This window comes from Cupressus sempervirens, chromosome 3 (assembly GCF_028749045.1).
Source record: "Cupressus sempervirens isolate cs-2001-9-10 chromosome 3, ASM2874904v1, whole genome shotgun sequence".
Classification (NCBI taxonomy): Eukaryota; Viridiplantae; Streptophyta; class Pinopsida; order Cupressales; family Cupressaceae; genus Cupressus; species Cupressus sempervirens.
This window is the reverse complement of record NC_143120.1, coordinates 907,032,401-907,044,549: the sequence shown is the minus strand read 5'-3', so window position 1 is coordinate 907,044,549 and position 12,149 is coordinate 907,032,401. Positions and strand designations below refer to the sequence as shown.

At 32.7% G+C, this 12,149-nt stretch overlaps 1 non-coding gene across 1 annotated transcript; it reads left to right on the top strand.

The window, feature by feature from the left end:
* The first annotated feature begins 11,414 nt into the window (after positions 1–11,414).
* On the top strand, positions 11,415–11,487 carry TRNAR-CCG (transfer RNA arginine (anticodon CCG)). Its single transcript has one exon. It is a non-coding gene; the product is annotated as a tRNA-Arg (tRNA).
* Positions 11,488–12,149: the final 662 nt, after the last annotated feature.

Sequence of the window (12,149 nt, the reverse complement as noted above, 5' to 3'; positions counted from 1 at the left end):
ATTCAACAACCATCCCTTTAGCAAGCAGACTTTATTGATCAACTTAATGACACAAATCAAGAGCTTATCAATCTAAGGACAGAGAATGCAAGACTCCAGAATGATCTCAGCATTGAAAACAAAACCAATTAAAGAATGATGAAATCTCAGGAAAGCATGAATTGATTGAATAAGAAAAGTTAGTATAGACACAAAGGAAAAAATGGATTAGGATATACAAACGAAGGTGAATCATCTCAGCAAGGAGCTCAAAAGAACAAAATGCCAACTTGCAATCATTTTGGTAAGATAGGTCATACATCAAATAAATGTTAGAGCAATGATAAAGAAAAATTCAATGGAAAGTGTTACAGTTGCAACAAGCATGGACGTGAATGCACAGAGAAACCTAAATTTGAAGGAGAGTGTCACAATTGCAATAAACAAGGACACAAATCTTTAGAGTGTAAGATCAAAAAGTGGAACCCAGTATAACAAATTGTGAAAGCAATATTTGGATGGGATTACAACACATGGTGTAGATGTCATTGTTGTGGTGAATTTGGACACATTGGAGAAAACTATGTGAAACATCACATAAGGAAAAGAGATACTACAAAGAGATGTTTTATTTGTATAGAACTTGGACATCTTGCCAAGAATTGTATGAACATGAAGAATTGAAGATGAAAAGAAAGCCAAAGTTGACAGTATCAGAAAAAAAATAAGGCAGCAATGTGTACCAAAACCTCCAAAGAATGCAAGCCAAAATCATGAAGTGAATGACACCCAAGTCAATGAGTTGGGTGGCACAATCATTTCAACTTAGTTCCCTATGGATATTACTGGAACTATGATTCAGAAGAAGTCATCTAACATCAATTCCAACTAGCAAGCAAAACAATCTAATCAACATTCAAGATGCACAAGGATCACTGAATGATGATTGTAAATTCAAGACCTTACTGAGCTAGGTTGGGTTGCAAGACCTTACCGAGCAATGTCAAGATACACTAAAACACTAGATGTAAACATTGAGTTGTTAGTGACTCTACCAAGCTATGAATGTCTCTTGAGCATTAAAATCCAAACCAAGTGGAGGATAGTCTATCACCGAGCAAGTATATGTACAAAGCCTTAATGGAGATTGAAAAGAGGAAATTTGCTAAAAGAAAGAAATCAAATGCATTATTTCATTACGAATTTCCAGAGCTATTTGTAAAGAGCAAATTTAGAGCCCTCGAGTGATTTGAGTATTTTTCTTTGAATATTTCTTGCATTTTCAGTAACCCTATCGAGCATGGCATCATCTAGCAGCAAAATCAAGAAAGGTTCTAAAATATTAGTTTGAGGAGTCGACTGGAAGACACCTACTTTCAAGTTGAGTTTGATGATTGTAGAGGCACATGACCCAACTGGTGCTCAGTCTCAAATTCTTCCCAAGGCATTACTCGTGTACGACATCTGTTCATTTTGTCACCGTTCCATTTAGGAACTCAGAACCCTAGAAATGAATGAGGCATTCAATAAATTATGTGTGGATAGTGTATTAAAGCTCGAACATCAACATTTGGAAATCAAGGGTTTGACTTATATTTCACATATGCCAAGGAATTTTCAAGTCAAATGGATCAGACTTATCATAAGTCATGTTCACAATGGGTAATTGTGGTTGGACCAACCCATTCAAATTTCAAAGAAAATGATTCACATAATCACTCGGCTACCAATGTTAAATAAAGCAAAGACCACCAAAACCCTAGGTCGGGTTGAATTGGCTAAGCGAACTCTTGCCGAGTGGGATGGAAGAGGCATGAAGCTGAGTGGTGTAACAAGCATGGAGCTGAATTTTGACATACATGTGATTGCTCACAAAATTTATAGATCCAATCAGTTGAACAACATGTCATGTGAAGATGTTGATTTTGCAGATAAGGTGGTAAATAATAATCTATCCTTTGACCTTACCGAGTTGTTGTTGAACCAATTCAACAAGAACATGGAGAGCATCAACAACCCATGTAAATTTAGTTCCCTTTTGACATGTCTATTCTTCTTTGTTCAAAAGTTTTTCCCTTCCAAAGGTTTTTTAGTATGGAAGAAGGATGTTCTAGTTTTATATCAAATCAATGAATATGTAGTAGAAATGGGTGAGAATTTTGACAAAATCATGGATAATTATTTTGAAACATTCAAAGAGAAGATGAAAAATAGGTTTAGGATACCCAAGAACCTTGTGGAAGACTATGAGCAAGATATTTGTTTCATGGTTGACTGTGACAAAGTTTATATTCAAGCAGTCAGACCTAGAGTGACATGGGTTAAACCTCTAAAGAATGAGGTTAACATTGATGACACTAAGGATGTCATTGAAGCTCTACTGAATGAGGTTGTGGATCCCAAAGCAACCTATTTTGGAACATATGATGAAGTAAAGGCAATAATTGAGCTTGAGATCAAGCTACCTCAATCAATAAACAAAGGAAGGAAGATGATAGAAAAGTTAATGAAAAACACAAAGCAAGAAAGTTCTCCTCTCATGCTGATAGAAGGAAAAGGAGATGATGATGATGAAGAGGATGAAGTAGAGGAATTCAAATATGAGAAGGAAGAGCCTCCCAAGAAGAAAGGGAAGGGCATTATAACCAGACCTGCCAAATCCCCCCTACTGTATTTACAAGAAGGACAACCAAAACCAAAAGGAAGTTGAAGTTAGGTGAAGATGAAGACAAACAAATTATCTTCAAAAGATCTACACCTACACTCCAATAAAGATTTAAGAGGATGGAAGAAGAAATTGGTAGGGCATGTTTGAAGTTTCTCAAGTATGAGATAAAGAATGAAGAAGAGAAAAGGAAAATTGAGGATACTCTTGTGATTAAATTGGGAAAATGGAAGTACTCACTAGATGAGCTTTCACAACAAATTCCTAATGAACTTATGAAGGTAGTAAAATCTAGATGGGAAAATGCAAAGAAGACTATCAAGGACATTTTTGAACAAATTTGAAGCAATTCATGGCAAGTCTCAGTGAGAAGGAAGTGAAGGAATCCTTGAAGAAAAATGAGAAGAAGGTCACTCTCAAGTTAAACACATGTATGATATTTCTTAAGGATATTGAATCTGTGGTGAAGATAGCTACTACTACATTGAAAAACATCTATCAATGAATTTTTTTTGCATGTTGAAGACAAAGATGGTGAAGATGAGGAAGAAGAAGTAGAAATAAAAGATGATGAGATAGATGATGTCAATCTTAATGATGAGGATGATGAAGAAGAAGCTACTGGAAGAATCCTTCTAGAGATACAAAACATTGAGGTAACAAATGCAAAGAAAATTTTAGCAACAGTCATGGCTTCATTTCCTCACTCTTTGAGCAAAGCCTTAGTGCAATCAGGCTCAAAGAAAGCTTCTACTAAGTTGGTTGTGGATACCACTACTACACCAAGCACCCAACCAAGCTCTGGATCTATTCTGTCGAGTGTTACATTGACTAAAGTGTCCATCACTTCATCTGTCAAGCAACAAGTTCCTCCATCATTAGGCTTGATTGAGCAACAACAAGGTATTCCTCTTGTTAGTGCCATTTCTACATTTATTGCTATTCCATCTATTTCTACAATTATTTCTATTCCCAAGTGTATCCATAGCTAGTGCAATGATAGTTGAGAATCAGTCTCAACCAAGCACTGAAGTTTTAAATAAGGGTAAAGAAATTATTTCTACCATTATAAAAGAAAAGGGTAAAGAAGAGGAAGAAATTGATCTAGATGAGGAAATTGTTATTCCAAATTGGGATATCTCTCTCCTCACTCTCGATCAAATGGATACCCTAGGAGAACTATTAAAAAAGAGAGCTAAGAAACAGAAGCTTAGAGAAGAGATGAAGAAGAAAAATAAAGTCCTTGAGGACATAAAGAGAACATTTGTTGATGCTCTGAGTATTGAGGTTGATAGTATACAACCTATTCTTGATTACCTAACTAAAATTGTCCACAAATTCAATGAAGATCTGAATGGACAGGAAAAACTGTTGCAAAGAGTTGAAAGAAAATTTGAGAGTGGAGTATTGGAGCAAGTTGCACAAAAAATTGCAATAGATCAAGTAGAGTTATCTAATATTCTTGTTTCACTAGAAACATCTGTAAGTAATGCTAATTCACTATTTGTCAAATTGAGTGACACATCTATCTTCACAAAAGAGATCAAGGATAAATTGTCCAAGATAGATGAAGATATGAATGCAAGTGCACACCAGCTGTCACTTGACCCAAGTTATAGTTCTATATACTTCACAAAGATAATATATCTGACAAATCTTTAGGTAGAATTATTGAAGGAAGAAGCCAGAATTAGGGCCACACTTGCAAAAATCTAGGGCATGATTCTTCAAAACATGGATGCATTGTAGAAATACATTGCACATGTAGAGAGTCTCATCCATGACAAAAAATTATCCATAGCTGACCACATGATGGAATTATTAGCAGAAGTTCAGATTGCCTTGCATGCAAGTAAGGTATTGCAAGCGAATTGAGACAACACTATGGTACTAATTCTGAAGGTACATTCTAATTTATTGTCATATTTTGGTATTAACTTTTAGATATTATACACCTTTGGAATTTATGTCAAAAAGGAGGAGAAGTTATATGAAAAAGGGGAGAAGTAATATGCAAAAGGAGAGAAGTAAATATGTTAAGATTATCTGTATCAAAGGGAGAATACTATACTCCATATGTATGTATATAGGAGAGATATATGCACGGGGGAGTAGTATAGTATTATGCAGATACATGTACAAATGGGTAGAAAATATATTTACAAAAGCAAATTTGAAAGATTAGAAAAATAGAGTATGCTACCGAGCTACAACAACAAGAAGTCAAAACTGAGTTGATGACTCAAAATGATGATAAAAAGAAGTTTTTTTTTTGACTTGTAGTTTTGAATGTTCAGATTTTTGGTTTGATAAATGTTTTTGTCACTAATGCCAAAGGGGGAGATTGTTGACATTTAGGTCAATTTGTCTATCGATGACTCAACACTTAGTCAAATGGTTACATTGCTATTGAGCTCTATAGTTGCTATCGAGCTTATCATTCATCCTACCGTGTTAACCAAGTGTTTCAATTGTTCCTAAGACAAGTAGTCAAAATGCAGTGTCTACTGAGAACTTGAGTTAGTTTTTAGTGTTTTCCAAGCCACACAATGTTTACCAAGCTTCAAAGGCTATGTACAATGCAAACCGAGCGTAGCAGAGGCTACCAAGCTATTCAATAGAAGTTAAGAAGATCATAGTGTTAACCAAGCTCTAGTATGTTAACCAAGTTCTACTGTATCTACTAAGCTTAGAGTGTCAACAATATGAATCTAGTGTTGACTGAGTCATGCAATGTCAATTGAGTGATTCAATAACTACTGAGTTTCTCAGTGTTCACCGAACCACACAATGCTAATTGAGTTCAAGCTACTTGGAAGTGATTAGTATGGATCGAGCTTCAAGTTCAATTGAGTGCCAAAGTTTTTTGAGCATTAACAGTTTTTTCCATGTATTAGAACATCACTGAGTTTTTCTTTAGAACCTGAGTTACAACAGTTGGGCCGACTTTGTGAATTATGATGAAATTGGTATTGTAGTCGACTCTAGTAAGTTGTTATTTGGATTGGTATATATGTAATGCATTGTATCATATCCAAGAATATCACTGAAGAATATTAAGCAGTACATGAGTGCAAATTGAAGAACGCTACAAGTAGTATAAGGAACATCAGAGATTTATCTATCACAGTCAGGTGATCGTTGCAATACAAGGAATCTCATTCAACAAATCAAAGTTGCAGATAAGAGATCAACCACTAGTTCATCCTAAGAGGTGCATCAGTCAAATCATTTAACATGGTAGACTTAATAGTCTTTTGCTAAATCTCTTAACCAAGTACATACTCCATTGTATATTTGTAAATCCTTTAATAAGGTGGACCTCACAGTCCTTATTGCTCCTAACAAGGTAGATCACCATAAGTGATCAATTATATGCTTTAACATGTTAACTTTATACTGTAGTATTAAAGCTTTTGGGTATCATCCCAACCCCAGTTTTACTTTCAAATTGGAAGGTTTTTGGGTCACCATTTCTTGTGTCAAAGTGTTATGAATGTTTTATTGTTTTCATTCTTTCATGCATGCAATTAGATCAAAATAATATATGAAGGATTAATTGGTCAAGTAAGATAAAGTTTTATTGGTTCCTAATTCACCCCTCCCGTCTCAGTAACCTAGCCTACCTTATATTTCCAATAGAATTCTCTTGTGTAGATTTGAGTTGGTGATTAGATAGACGATTTATTACCACCTTGGATAATAATTATGGCGATTTCAAAGATCTCCTAAGTGTTAAGCTTAGTATTGTTAGATCTCTTGTCATTAGCTCTCTTTGCAATAAGAGTTTATATGAAGTGATGATTCTAACACTCATCAATCTAGAGTTTTTAGAGGGATTCGATGAAGATTTGGAGATGGGAGAAAATATGGTGCAGGTTGAGTTTCGAAAAATTAAGGACACCATGCAGAAAGATCCTTTCTCTTGGATGGAAATCAAAGAGGGATGCATGCTTCCTTTCATGGAGTCTATAGAAGGGCATGATGAAAAATTTTCTACCCAATTCGTCAACTCCTAGAATGACAGGAAGGTTACCATCAATGACATCGCTTTTGAAATCAATAAAGATGTTATTGTTATGGCTATTGGTTTATCAATAGAGGGAAGGAATTGGAAGAAAGTCACTAAGGCCTCAAATGAGACCAGTCTAAACAACTTTTCGAAGAAATATGAAGCCCCTATTAAGTGGATAGGTGGGGTCAATCGTGAGCTTTTTTTGGAGCCACAGGAGAGGTATGTTTCATAATCTGAAATAACTTATCTTGGAAGGTATATTTGAGTCTTTTATTACTATCACTTTCCCTCATTATACCATTTTAGGAGCCGTGACATTATATCTATTATGTTTTTCATGTTACATTACTTAGAGGTCACTATTATGGAAGTGTGTCAGAGAAGAAGTAAGGGTAAAAACTTTGTGATTTTACATCAAGGTCTTGTTCTTCACCTCTAAAATTTCCTTTTATCTTCATTCCCTCCTCATTCCATTGCTATCCAAGATGTTCATGACCCTCATAACCCACTATGATCATGGGAGAGAATATTTCTACATCTCCCACTCTCTAATCTTCCTCATCATCTACTTCCTCTAGGATGACAAAAACATAGAAAAATGATAATGTTAGGGCCAAGGTTACTTCCAAGAAAGCCAAAATTGAAGCCCATGTGGACCTTGACTTGGTGGAGCCAAAGGAGGAGGTTGATGATGGCCATCAAGGTTAGATAGAGTGACTAAAAGCCAAGAAAGAAAGAAGCAAATGGTGAATAGAAGGATGGATATCAAGGAAGATGATTTTGGGGCCAAGTGTTAATGCTAAGAAGGAAATGATAGGAAAAAAGAGAGGAAACATTGTTAGGGAAAGGCATATCAAGAGGGATGAAGATGATGAGGAGAAGATAGATAAATACCCTAGCCCAAAGTCCACCCATGTCTATGTTAGCTCCACAATTAACAATGTGGATTTTACCTGCCTAGACTCCTTATTTGTTTGTGTTGTGAAAGAGAATTATCACATGAAAACCACATCCTTGGTGGATGGTAAGTAAAAAAAAGGAAAAAGTTTTTACTAACCCTAGTGTGTTGCAAGATGAAGTTGGTGAAAAGTATAAAGAAAGTTGTAATGGTTACCAGGAGATGGAGAAAAGGTGGACAAAGTTAGGATAGACCTAGGGATGTTGAGGGTAGCATTATTGTTAATGTTAATATTTGATTAAAAAATAGCATTAATAATACTAATATTAATACTCATAATTTTCAACACCATTATTAATATTAGTATTTTTTTTACAAATAATGTCAATATTATATTGCATTTTTGTAGGCTTATTGGCATTAATATTATTAGTTGTTATATGTTGAATATTAAACTTATTAGTAACCCTAATCCATCCAAACACAATCCTAGATCTACAAATCTATCCAACAAATAATGCATATAGCTCTAAATCATGAAATGTAAACAAATAAACAAAGCTATACCTCACGTCCATGATCTATTTGACATGATTCTTCTCCTATTCTCCAAGATCTTATGAAAATAGTAATTTTCTCCTAGCTATTTAATAGTAACACAACATGACATGAAAAAAATTGAGATAGATTATTTGATAGTGATGTAAAGCTATATACAATAATGATTATAATGAAACCCTTAGAAAGATTTTGGAATAATGTAACCTAATGATTACTTGATTATTGTTCTACCAAATGAGAGGGAAGAAGTGTTGCAAGGGTATCCTAGGGTAGCTAGAAATCCTACATGTTGGAGTTCTTTTGACATTGGAGTTAGAGGACACAATTGAAGAAGGTGATGCTTGGTCACTGTTGGGGTAGCTGGTTATAGTTTTTCCCAAGGAGCTTAGTGACTGAAGGAACTCGATGATGCTTGCGATGTTCGGTTGGTATTCTGATCGATGGAACCTATGCTTGGTGATGCTTGTAGATCTCAATGAACGTGCTTTCTTGGTATACTCGGCAATGCCTAGATTTCTTGGTGGTTGTTGATGCTCGATGGTTTGACTCACTGAATGGTGTTCTTGGGAGATTTAATTAGCCGACTTGCTACATTTAATGTGTGTAGCATGTGATCATGACATGGATCTATCTTGGGATGTGTGAGGACCTATTTGGATAACATAGATTCAAGTTGGAAATCTCAAGTTGCAAATTTGTGAGAAGAGCTAGTATTTGAGTGAGGGCTTGGAAAATAAGGAAATTGCTTGGTGGCTTATGAGCACACATTTAGATCTTGCTTGGGGTTTCTACCAGATTGTTGTTACAAATCTTGTGAGGTATTGTAGAACTGTTACTGCAATTTCTTTTGTATTTGGTTGTAATTGGGAAGACATTACAACTTGACACATTTCATGTAATCAGTTGATCTATGAACAAAGAAGTTGAGTTTGGTATCAGATCTTGTTTCTTGTGTTGTGTTTCTATTGCATGGTTATTAGCCGCAGACTAGATTACCTCTATTGAGGGTACATCTGGTCTTGCACTGCATCAAGAAAATCCTTTTATAAAACCTTCAACATAATCAACATTAGTGATTTGATGAGATGTATTAAAGATCAATGAATGAGAATTGTTGAGGAAAATCGATTGAGATTTAACTTATTGCATGATGAAGATGGACATAATTGATTGATCAATTAAGTGGATTGATTGATCAGTTGAACTTGAAGTGAATATAAAATGAGTGGTGCAAGTGGAAGAATAATTATAATTAAATAACTAAAAATATATGTAATAGTGTACATGCGAAAATAATTAGAAGAGCTAAATAAATGAATTATTTAATTAATTGTATCTAGAAAAGAAGAAGGTAATGAATTAACTAAATAAAGAAAAGTATTCAATTAGCCAACAGAAAAAGGTGTGATAGAATAATTAAAGAAATAATAAAATTTTAATAACTTTTAGGAAGAAGAAAGTAAGGAATTGGTTAAATAAATAAAAACTAAATAATAAAATTAAATAACCTTAAAAGTTGTATCCTTTATACTAATTATTTATCTTATGCTAGTTTTTTTGTATTACATTAGAGATTGTAAGGATGTGTAGATGGATATGATTGATTAATGATTTTGTTGTTTTATATTTTTAAATAGATTTGTAAGTTTGTTATCTAAATTTTTTTTTCACATAGGCATGTTATGTGTTCTTATTAAGTATAAATTCTAATTTGTATGTATTATATCTAAATAAAGAAATATAATGTTGATAAACACTAATAAGATATTATTGTGTGAGTGTTGGAGTTCTAGACTTTATTACATTTTGATTAAGTCCCCATTATTATTGCTTATAAGATCAAATACACTATTGATGTCAAATGCTTAAATGAAGATTGATTGGATAATGGTTCTAAATATAATTTTGTTGTTTTACATTTTTAAATAGATTTGTAAGTTTGTGATCTTAATTTTTTTCTCACATAAGCATGTTATGTGCTCTTATTAAGTATAAATTCTAATTTGCATATGCTATATCTGAATAAAGAAATATAATGTTGATAAACACTAATAAGATAATTTTGTGTGAGTGTTGGAGTTCTAGACTTTCTTACATTTTGATTAAGCCCCCATTATTATTGATCATAAGATCAAATATATTATTGATGTCAAATGCTTAAATGAAGATTGATTGCATAATGATTCTAGAAATAAAATTCAAACCTTAAAAGTACAATGTTGTGATCTCTTTTTTATTTTAATACATATTAATTTCAATATAAGTACAATGTTGTGATCTCCTTTTAATTTAATACATATTATTTCAATATATACGAGTTCTAAACTTGCCTCTAGGAATTTCTTTAAATATGACAACTTAGACCCGAACTTAGAAAATTTGTTGTGCACTCAAATGGAGAATGGTCACACTTTTTTCTTATGATAAATCAAATTAAGTAGGAAATAGATTTCAATTTTGGAGGAATGAAATATGATAGCACAAATGTTTCAACTCAAGATATAAACCAATAAAATTGAAGGTATAAAATTAAATGAAGATTAAGTCATTAGATAAAAGTTCATTACTTTTTAAAACTAATTGATCCAAAATAAATATTAAATTGACACATCTAAACATGACCAAAATGAAACATAACTAGCAAAAAAAAATACAATCTATTTAGTCTTATCTTCTACATTACAAGAGATAAAAAAGAATAATTGTTACATTTTTCTATTCTAAAAGAAATAGAATGAATGATTATTATAATATTCTATTTACATTATTCAATTTTTAAAAAAATCATAAAGAATAGAAAATATTTATCAAAATATAAAATTTTACTTTTAACAAATGCAATTCCTTTAAGAACCTATAATTAAAAGCTTTCGAAAACTCAACTTTATCTTGTACTCTTTTTTCACTATGGAAAAATATATTCAAACTAACTATTTCTTTGGCAATGTGCAACACCAATTCTTAAAGATTCACAATAATAGATTGCTTAAAAGATAAATATCCAAAAACTAGTAAATTGGCATTTTTTATGTAAAAATTGGAAGCCATCATTTCCGTTTTATGATTAAGACGACGAATAATATGTCACTTAGGCAAATAGAATAGCTATTTCTGATCTTTGAAAAACATTTGATAAATACATTCAGCCCATATTTCTGAAAATCTAAACAATGAATTTTTGAATAAATAAATAAAATGTTTGTAATAAATAATTCCATTACAACGCATGCGGAAGCAATTTTTTCGGCTTTTCTGATATATAATAATTTAAAAGGTAAGCAGAAACTCTCCACTAAGACCGCGTGGCCTAATGGATAAGGCGCTCGCCTCCGGAGCGGGAGATTGTGAGTTCGAGTCCCACCGTGGTCGTTGGATTGAAATTAGCTTTGATTGCAATACCACTCTTTCGATTGAGAGTAGTTTCCGTTGTCATAAAAATAGGTTTTTTATTTTTTTAGTTTTTCATATATATATATATACACACGTCAGTATTAAATTTTATTTATATATATAGTCAGGTATTATTTTAGTGGATATCATTCCATCTCTACCATTATTAGTTCGTGGCGGACAATATAATTATATAACAAATTCAAACAATCAGTGAAAATTAAATACAAAATTTTAAAACTTCAAAACATGATAATTGTGTATTTATTTGTTAGTACTAAATTTTGTTTTTTTAGTACTGACGTTAAAATTTATTTAGACACGTCAGTATTATTTTAGTGGATATCATTCCATCTCTATCATTATTGGTTCCCCAGACAATAATTATATAACAAATTCAAACAATGGATATCACTCCATCCCTATCATTATTAGTTCCCTGCGGACAATAATTATATAGACAGGTATTATTTTAGTGGATATCATTCCATCCCTACCATTATTAGTTCGTGATAAACAATATAATTATATAACAAATTCAAACAATCAGTGAAAATTAAATACAAAATTTTAAAACCTCAAAACATGATAATTGTGTATTTATTTGTCATATATATATATACACACGTCAGTACTAAATT